At 42.9% G+C, this 10,748-nt stretch overlaps 1 protein-coding gene across 2 annotated transcripts in view; it reads left to right on the forward strand.

Annotated features, from left to right (window-relative positions):
* Window positions 1–6,754: 6,754 nt before the first annotated feature.
* The window catches only part of lix1l (limb and CNS expressed 1 like), a 28,971-nt gene continuing 24,977 nt past the window's right edge, over window positions 6,755–10,748 (forward strand). Inside the window, exon 1 of one of the 2 annotated variants that reach the window (XM_035430323.1) lies at window positions 6,755–7,218. The gene's annotated coding sequence lies outside the window, so the exon portion shown is untranslated. The remainder of the gene's footprint in view (window positions 7,219–10,748) is intronic. The other variant, XM_035430324.1, reaches the window with a different exon arrangement.

The raw sequence follows: 10,748 nt of genomic DNA on the forward strand, positions 1-10,748 counted from the left end.
TACATGATTTCCAGATCTTTTATCAGCTGAGTTTTTTTATTTGACTTTTTAAAAAATGTTACTTTTACAATATATAACTGGCTGTTTTTTGAACTATAGTCTGTAAAGTGGCTGTACTACAACAGTATATTTAACTGATTGACTGACTTATTAATTAAAGGCGATTCATTGGTAATATGTGCTCTGAAAACGCGATTAGTTTGTAAATTATGTAATGTATATGTAGGTGACTTGCAAATTAGTGAAATGTAATGAAATAGTATAATAATTTTTCTTTCTGGGGGGTTGAGCCGTGTTTTGTTGGACTGGGAGGTCTGAAGTGTTCTACTGGTCCGATATTCAATTTCCTGCTACGTTTGCAGATGCTGGACGAAGACCCGCCGTAAAAATATCACCGGCGTCAGACAGCCACGGCAACGAGGAAGGGAAATTGGGTGGTTTTATAACCGCCAACCGACGCTTCCATTCCCAGCCGATATGAATTCGTATGAACTTGGCCACGTGCAGGCTAATGTTTTAACGGTCCGTTTTCAAATACCGTCAATTAAGGTGACGTATGCATCTTCTGTTACAGAATTTCATCTTTTGCTCCGTTTAACTCAATTTATACATTCATTCGTTAACTTATGGGTGATTCAGTTATTTTATGCTCTTTGTCGTGTGATTATGCAAAAAAAAAGTGTCGTTTTGATTTTTGAATAAATGCGATTCAACGCACACCGTCTGTTCTGGGTGGAGTGCATTGGTGGGAACAAAAACGGGACCCAAGATCGTCATGGAAGCCGAAGGCCCTATCATACATCTCAATCATGCTTAACTCGTGAGTGTTATCCGTGGCTTTACTGACCTATAGCCTACCTTGCTTACATCTGAAACATAACCTTAAACAAGTAATCTGTACTTAAAGAGCAACATTGTCAGTCTTCCTCATGCACCTGTGGGGAACCAGTTGTTCCAGATAGCCTACATAAACAACAATACTCTACAATTAAAATGGCCCTTAAACGACTGCATAGTGTTCAAGCCGGCAGCCGACTCTGCAAAGATATATGGGCGCATACTATGTTTGGCTGTGATTGAGGGTCACCATCGTTTTGCAACGTTTGCCAAGTTTTGGTTGACCCGCCCTTGCCTGCTGATTATATTTTCCTGTGCCTGTTAGTCTTGATTAGAAAATCTGCAGCTCAAGTGGGTTAAACTGTTGCCTCTCGATCCATGTAAATAAAATTTAAAACAGGTTTACAAACTTCCGTGACTGCCTGATATCCCACGCCAGGGACTGAACGGCAGAAATGTCAGCGCTCATAGCCCGTGATCGGTGGTGGCTCGCGCTCATTAGGAGTCCGAGTGATGATACCAAACGCTTAATTCGTTTATTTACCAATTTCCTGCATGCGCTGGAGTCGGGTCCAGGGAAGTAATATTAACGCGCAATCAGTGGTCCCATTGGCGCACGCGCTAAGCATACAAATCTAAAAAAAGAAAAAACTACACCGTTGACTTTGGAGTCGTTTCCACCCTGGCATCAAAAATCACCGAACATCTCCAGATAAAGAATGCCACTATCGGTGCTGTTTAAAGATAATCAGGTAACTGGCCTTTTTGCGTTGTCTGTGACCAGTCAGTCTACACGTAGCCTAATGAACTTTTAAGCTTTTAACTCCCGTCACAAACAAGCGAACACCGCACACGCTGTAAACACGCGCAGCATTACTTTTATCTAACCTTTAAAAAAAAACAAAAAAACAGGGAAAACACGTTGGCATACATTACATTCATTTAGCAGACGCTTTTATCCAAAGCGACGTACAAAAAGTGCATTTTCATGATCGTAGACAACTGCTGAACACGGGTTCAGTAAGGTACAATTACTTATTTTGTAAAGCTATTTCTAGCCGAGAACAAAGAACAATATCCTGGTCTAACATCTGCAAAGCCAAACTAGGCAGAAGAATAAGCTAGAGTAGACCACGCAGTGTTATTATACAGTGTAAATCTGGAAGTGTATCTCCTTATAACTGGTGCCTCTACCCTTCCTGTGAGTTTTACTAAATAACAGTAAAGAGTTAGAGGTTTGTGTGTGTGTGTGCGAACAAAATTGTGTCATGGACTGTTTGTAAACTAAAAAAGCACTAATTACAGGAGACGGTAGGGTGGTGGGGTTGATTGACAGACCCTGGACAAGAAGTTGGAAGTGATACTTATTGCTCGCTTTTCTGACAGGTGACCCTGCGCCCCCCTCTTCTCCTCCGTAGAGCCGTTCCATCCCTCGTCCTTCAGAATGGTTCCCGTCACGTTGGCGCCGGACTGATCCAATAACCGAAAATCTGTCTGCGCCAACGGCAACCGTGCAAAGAGAGCCGGATTCCTCTGATTGTATTAGGGCCCGATAATAATTGAATTGGGGAAAACAGCGGCCCTGACCCTCCCACTCGAGCCGAAAGGCCCGATTAGTAATGAGCTGACAAGCGTCGGCTTGGGCAGGAAGTGGCGCGGTAGTTTGGCCCGGCGTGTTTCCATGGCTACCCAGCAAAACAACAGCCCCCTCCTTCGTCAAGAGGGACACGACGAGCGCCTTTAATCAGATTTAAAACATAATCACAATTTTTCACGGGGGCGAAAAAAAAATAGAATAAAACGAATGTCCAATGCAACCACAAATGACATGTCGGTATCTCTCTTGAATGTGTTCCGGGCGCGGCGCCGATGATGTAACAATGTTAACCGCGTTGTGCGGTGATGCCATAACTACGGCGGTCGTGTTCAGGGCGACTCTGACGGCGTCGGAAGATGCAAGGCCAGAGAGCCGCACGTCCGCCTTGCACCGCCGCGGACCGCTAACGGGTACAGCCGAGGTCGGAGCGTGCCGAAAAAGCACCCCCCACCACCCCTGCAGCTGCCTGTGTTAGAATCAGGCGGCTGAAACCGGACTTTTTGAAGCTCACTTCCTGGTTGTTGTTCCACCCCTTTCGGGTTTCAGCATGACAACGCCCCCGTTTTGGGGTCCATATAGAAATGGTTTTGTCGAGGTCGGTGTTGAAGAACTTGACTGGCCTCAACCCCATCCAATACCTTTGGGGTCAGTTATAAAGCTGACTGTGAGCCAGGCCTAATCACCCAATCAGTTCCCAACCTGATTAATGCTCTTCTGGCTGAATGGAAGCAAATCCCTGTAGCAATGCTCCAGCATTGAGTATAAAGCCTTCCCTGAAGAGTTGCTATTGGAAGTTGGAAGTTGTTATAGCAGCAAAGGGAGGACCATATTAATGCCCATAATTTTGAATGAGACGCTGGGTGTCAGGTGTCCACATACTTTTGGCCGTGTAGTGTAGCTGCAGGTGAATGTCAGGACTGGATCCAGGGCCATGTCCAAATCAGCACACTTGCCTTCTATTGAGTATACAAGTTTAGCACACTGAATAAGAGAGTCGTTAAGTGGGCTAAACATTCTCTTACTGTAGTGTACTTAAAATCCCAGGATGATATGCTTATTTTTGGGGTTTTGTCGATGAGCATATTCAGGAGCATGCTTTTCCAGACGTAAACAAATCTTTTTGGTGCCATAAATATGGCACTCTGTTTCACTTTAAAAAATTAGGTGCAGCATCGCTGATGTTTCCTTCAAGTTTCAGTCATACAATGGTTCACGAGTGCGACAGAAGAGATTTGGTATTTGGTCGCCTTTATATTCTCTGTGATATAGGCTGTGCACTTGAAACCACAACTAATACAGTATCTAGTATGTAGTTTGTGGTATACGGTTGTTTCAAACACAGCCGCAAAGACCTGGGAATCGCACACTTTAGTGTTTCCTTTGTGACATCACAATCTTGAAGTGGAAGCTCTGCGTGCCCTTTATTTTCTCCGTGACATAAAAGGAATGGCATACTTGTGACATCACTCTCTGGGAATGGTAGTTCAAAATATCAGGACCAAAAGCCATTTGGGGTTTGTTGGGGGGCTCATAACAGCAAATGCATTCAGCATAGATTGTCATTATCACCTGAGTCCCTCCATCTCACCTAACATTATTCATATTTTGCATGCAAAAATGAACCATTACATTACATTACATTACATTACATTGAAATAGTCAAATAGTTTCTTGCAGATGCCATTTCCCTTTCAAGGCATAAGATGGCGCCAACGTTACATAGTAAAAAAGATGGTAAAAAGAATGAATACACATTGAAATCTTCAAAACACACACACACACACACAGTCACACACATATGCCCTATATGTGCTAAACATACCCTGCATATGTCATTAATTCTAAACATGTTTGAATGATGTATTTCTTACAGCTCTTTCAGTCTGGGAACCGCTGCTGTTCTAATGCCTGCCCACGCTCACCCGGGCCTTTCAGAATAACCTATTGCCGTCAAGTAGGCCTGTTCTCCCACGGCCCCTGCCAGGTCTGCACTGTTTTCCTTTAAAAAAAAAAAAAAAAAAAAAAAAATCTGTCGTCTGACCCCCCCTCCCCCCCCCCCCGACCAGGTAAACACCCGTCCGGAGCATATTCCCGGGGCCGCCGCGCGATACTGCACGAATTTTTCCGGTAATTACGTGTCTTGGCGTTTCCAAAGAGCTTCCGTTCGGCGTTGAAGGCTTTACCACCTCCCGGGGGGAGGGCGTTTCTTTTATTTTTACGAATGTTCCACATACACGGGTAAAGATGCATGGTTTAGGTTTAAATTAAGTTATTAAAGACAGATCCCAGATCGTCAAATATAGTTTAAATAATTTGAACATCGCCAGAACATCTCGGAGTTTGCCTCAGTTTGTCTTTGAGATTTGGCCAAATTGTATCGTACTGTATTTTCGTTCATTTGTGCACGTTGATATGCAGTAATAATTATTGGTATGCAAAAAATAGTTTGTTCATTGTTTGTTTACTTAAATCGATTCTGAACTTTTACAAACGCTTCTTTAAGGCAAGATTCCTTCAAAACTTTCCCTTTCCACATTGATATGACTTTCTAACAGGTCTGACAGGGTATTTCAAATACACGTATTTGAGATGTGTTCCTTAATGTATTTGATGTGCAACAAGGTTCTTTTTTTAGGTATAGTTTATATCTGTGCTGCCGGCAAAGTGAAATATCCCTCCGCTCTTCTGAAAGTATTAGATGCATTTATTTGTAAGGTAACAAGATTGACAATCACTGCTTCCTAAATTTCATGCTAAAAGCACTGTCATTTGCTTGCACAGTAGTGCTAAACTGTTCTGATATTACAGAAACATTATTGTATGTGTATAATAGAGGCCAAATCAGATGAACTGGGATGTGTGCGCGTGTGTGTGGGTGTACGTGTGTGTGTGCGTGTGCATGTGTGTGTGTGTATGAAAATAGTGGGACTGACCTTGTGAACAAAGTAATAAATATAGTAATGATACCAATCCATTTGTTGTGTTATATTGATTTGTCAATCCATCTTAAGGGTTTTTGGTTTCTGAGAAAGTCCTCTGTGCTCCTTCTGTTACCTAGCAACAGTTGCCATGGCCAGGGTTCCATTGTTGCCAGTGTTTGTTAGCAAAGACCCTCCTTTCGTTTCTGTCCATTTAGCTTGAAAAAAATACAGAACTCCAAAAAAATGTGTCAAAGAAACAGAGAATTATGACGTTGATTATATGAAGCAGAATGAGGAAATGGCAATATTTTAAAATTGTATCTCGAGTTTCTTATTTGAGCACGATTCTCCCCCTTCAGGCTCAAACAAATCATAAGAAAAAGTAGGTTTTATTTTTCATCTGCTGTTCGTTCTGAGTGGTGTTTGCTCTCAGTTTGTGTGTGTGTGTGTGTGTGTGAATGTGTGAGTGTGTGTGTGTGAGTGTGTGTGCGTGTGCATGTGCGTGTGCGAGTGTGTGTGTGTGTGTGTGTGTGTGTGTGTGAGTGTGTGTGTGTGTGTGTGTGTGTGTGTGTGTGTGAATATCTTATACGTGAGAGGTAGAACATACGTGTGTCTCTCAGTGTATACTTGTGTGCGTGTGTTTCTGTCCGTCTGTGTATGTGTGTGCATATATGAATGAATTAGTGCATACAGGCATGTGTCTGTTAGTGTGTGTGTGTGTGTGTGTGAGAGAGAGAGATGTGGAGGTGGTGTCAGGGCGATTGAGGGTGGGACTTGCATGCTGATTGATGGGAGGTATTTGACATTTTCTTAAATGCAGCTATGTATATGTGTGCATGCGCGTGAATGCGTATGTGCGAATGTGTGTGTTTGTCTGTTTACGTGCATGCATGGACATGTGTGTGTGTGAGTGTGTGTTCGTGTGTGTGTGCGTGTGTGTGTGTATGTGTGCGTGTGTGTGTGTGTGTGCGTATGTCCGTGCGCGTGTGTGTGTCTTCATGTGTGGCAGTGCAGGGCTTGTGTGTGTGTGTGTGCGTGTGTGTGTGTCTTCATGTGTGGCAGTGCAGGGCTTGTGTGTGTGTGTGTGAGTATGTGTGTGCGTGTGTGCATGCGCGTGTGTGTGTCTTCATGTGTGGCAGTGCAGGGCTTGTGCGTGTGCGTGTGCGTGTGTGTGTGTGCGTGTGTGTGTGTGTGCGTGTGTGTGTGTGTGTGTTCATGCGCGCCTGTGCAGGGTTTGTGCGTGTGTGTGTGTGTGTGTGTGTGTGTTCATGCGCGCCTGTGCGGGATTTGTGTGTGTGTGTGTGTTCATGCGCGCCTGTGCGGGATTTGTGCGTGTGTGTGCGTGTGTGTGTGTGTGTGTGTTCATGCGCGCCTGTGGTTTGTGCATGCGTATTCATAAGGGGGAGGGTGTTTGCCTGTAGAAAGCACACTCTATGACTGCCGGGCTTCTCAGTCCGTCACTGCCACTCTGCGGAGCCTCAGCCTACAGCCAGCAACGCGGAGGCCTCGCTGAAGCCGGGGGCTTTCCTGCTGCACCGGGCTGGGCCGAAGGCTCCCTCGCTGGGACGCGACGTGCGGAAACTGCCCGAGAGCCCCGCAATCGTCTCTGGCCTCTACCTCGCCCTCCACCCCCCGAAAGCTTCCCACCGTTCCCATCAATGGCGGACCCCCCACTCCAAATCCCCCCCCACCATTATATCCTTTTCTTATGTTCAAGTGCAATTGAGTGTACGAGCGTTTCCCTGCGTATTATTGTTCTGTTCTCTCTTTACCCAGCTCAAATCCCGCTCTTTCTTTCAACGCGGAAAACGAGCAACGTCCCGCTGTTGAGCCCCGGACCAGTCGCTGCGGACGAAAGGTGCGGTGAGTGCTTGAACTTTTTGTCTCGGGGTAAGGGGTATCCCGGGGGGGCTGGGGTGGGGTGGGGTGTGGGGGTTAAGGACGGAGAGAGTGAGGTTCATTATCCGGCTGAGACTTGAGGAACTTGCATTTGGAATGCTGGCTGTTTTTTCGTTTTTTTTTTTAATGACGATGCGGATTAGGCAGGAGTGCGGTACGGAGCAGTGCGGGGTTTTTTTTGGGCGGACGTCGACCGCGATGGATCATATAAACCGAGCTCCCGGTGGGGCGGGGGGAGGGGGGAAGATAAAAACACAAGGTCATAGCTGCGGATCGACCCGGTCATCTGGCACCATTTCGCGGCACCCGTCCTGCACCCCTGATCTTGCCGTCCGTTTTTTTTTTTTGGTTTATTTTTTTAGTTCCTTGCTAATTCCAGCGTGAGCCGCAAGACCGTATGCGTCCGTTCCCTTGGTTTTAATTGGCTGAACAGACGTCCTCTTTTTCCCCAGACATTTTTTTCTTTTTGCGACCAAAAATGTCCGTCCAGGTGGGATTTCTATTTTACTGAAAATGTCTGGAAAAGTTTTGCTCATCTCATAGATCATATATAAACAAATAGCCTAGTGGGATTATGTTCGTTATTATCACCCACCCCTGTCCTCTGTTTTTGACATCCGATATATGGTCACCCTCAACTTTTTTTCATTTTTAAACCAGTTGTTGTTGTTCTTGTTGTTTTTGTCCAAATGGCCACCCTTCAGGCACCACCCATTTTACCTTTTTGCCCTCCTGATCCTCCCCCCCAAAAAAGTGAATTCTGTTGACTGGGTAGTCATAATGTAATTATAAAGCAGTTATAACAATAGTTAGCTATGCAGGGGTTATAACCACAGCTATACCATGGTTATACAGTAATTATACAGCAGATATAGTAGTTTATTATATTCTGTACAGATAATAGGAAAACAAATTTAATGCGGAGCATAGTTAATGTGTGGAATAGCCTGCCATGTCATGTAGTAGAGACAGAACCTCAGGGGATTTTCAAGACTAGGCTTGAAACGGTGTGTTAGATACTATCAAGTCAGTAGGTAATCAGAGCACTAATTTAGTCAGGAAAATGGCAAGCATTGTTGGACTGAATGGCCTGTTCTCATCATTATGTTATGTTATGTTATGTTATGTTATGTTATGTTATATTAATTATATTACCTGATATTGCCCTTTTGAAATAGCAGTATATGATAAAGTGAAAAGAATATATAGAATACATTGCATCTGAATACTTGTCACAAATGTGTGAAAATGTGAAACATTCATATATTATTAAAATAATTAACATTCTCTATATAAATACAAAACATTAATATATGGTACAGCCACATGCTAATCAGCAGGATTAATAATAAGAAGATCTCTTGCCGCAGGAAAGTGGAACAGGTAGAAATGTTAACTTGCTCATGAATTAAAGAAAACAGTATAACCAAAAAATACTACCCAGAATATAACATATCGTTTTCAATAAGTGGTGATGTTCCTGTCACTTGTTTTATTTTAATGATTCTGATTCTGTTTTTTGATTCTGTGTTCTTGTCTTGCTCTTTGAAAATGTGTTTGACTGAAAATCGGGGCAGAAGTAAAAACTAAGCCAAAGATGGAGGACTGGGATTACTGAGGACCACAAACCTAAACACTTCCAGGGTAAAATCTGGAAAAAGTATATATCTAACCTTCAAGCTGAAATCAGTTGTGCGGTACATGCTTCACAATGTAAGACACTACACTGGAGCTTTTGGACGATACTACACCGATTGGAACCAAGTTTTCGTGAATGTTTAGTTATTTTAAGTGGTCCTTAGCCCTCGTTAGAACGTTTTTTTTTTTTTGCAATGTTTTTTTCTTCTTCAACATGCTAAGTCGTTGTTCTGGAACTCCGTTGCTTTCAAAATGGCAGTAGTGATTGTGCGCAGTAGTGTTAGCATTAGAATGTTCAGTTAAGGGCGTTCTGATCACATTATTGTGATGTCACGCCTCATGGAGTTAAGAGTTAAATAATCTTCCTCTTCCGACTGGATTATGGACCCCCCCCCCCCCCACATTCATCCACATTCATCGTGCCTTCAATGAAGACCAAATCACCAATCATGTTGTTATACAACCCCAAACTCGCACTGATCCTGCACCATGCTTGACTGATGGTTGTAGACATTTGTAGGTTGTAGGTTCCGAGAGTCTTTCTTCGCTTCAGCGTTGTACATACTGCCTTCTCTTCCTTCCAGAAATCTCACATTTACATTCATTGGTCCATAACCTTACTTCATATTTCAGGTGTCCTGTTTCTGTGTACTAGTGCAAAACGTCTTCTTTTTTATTTTATTTTCGCAGCGGTGGCTTTTTGACAGCTACACCTCCTTTCAGACCCACAGCGCAGAGTTGTGTTCTCACAGTGGAATGATTGACAGAAACGGCGGTTTATTTCTTCAGATCTGAAGCAAGAGTGGAGAGTGGAGCTTTGCGATGGCCATAGTTTCAGGTGTCTGCCAGTGCCTGCATGGCTGCTACGACTGTATATGTATGTGTGTGTGTGTGTGTGTGTATGATATATCTATGTATGTATGTATGTATGTATGTGTGTATGATATATGTATGTATGTATGTGTGTGTGTATGATATATGTATGTATGTATGTGTGTATGTGTTTATGTATGTATGTGTGTGTATGATACATGTATGTATGTATGTATGTATGTATGTGTGTGTGTATGTATGTATGTATGTATGTGTGTATGATATATGTATGTATGTATGTGTGTGTGTATGTATGTATGTATGTGTGTATGTATATGTGTATGATATATGTATGCATGTATGTGTGTGTGTATGTATGTATGTATGTATGTGTGTATGTATGTGTGTGTGTGTGTGAATATAAGTATGTATGTATGTATTTATGTATCAATAGGCTATATCAATATTCACTGCTGCAGCACTTAATTCAGCTCCAGAAAAGCCTTATGTTATGCCTCCACAATGGTTGTATGTGCGTATATTACCCTGTTGTTCTTATCTCATTTTCAGTCTGAACTTTTTCTTACGCAACCTGAGACTGCTGCACTGAATGACAGATGTAACGTCTGTGACTATAACAACTGAGTTTTATGTTGACGATAGCGAACAAAGGCTAAAAAATGTTGTGTTCATATATACAGCCTCCGGGGGGGGGGAAATTATATCTTTGTACAAGCTACTTGTTATCTGAAGTGTATTTTCTTGCTTTAGACCAAAAAACCCCAGTGATTGCATAACACCAGCTGGTCATCAGAAACATCTATCTCAAAACACCTTTCTCGCACTTGAAACTATTTTCGCCAAAGGTATATTCTAAAACTGAAAATATATATACAACATAATATATAATATAAAACGTATATATATATATATATATATATATATATATATATATATATATATGGGAAAACGGTTCCTTTCAGCTGGTGATATCGGTGCAGGGTCACTCAGAGCTATTCTAACGTTCAGCGGCCTTCCAAAGG

Source organism: Anguilla anguilla, chromosome 8, assembly GCF_013347855.1.
Source record: "Anguilla anguilla isolate fAngAng1 chromosome 8, fAngAng1.pri, whole genome shotgun sequence".
In the NCBI taxonomy this organism is placed as follows: domain Eukaryota; kingdom Metazoa; phylum Chordata; class Actinopteri; order Anguilliformes; family Anguillidae; genus Anguilla; species Anguilla anguilla.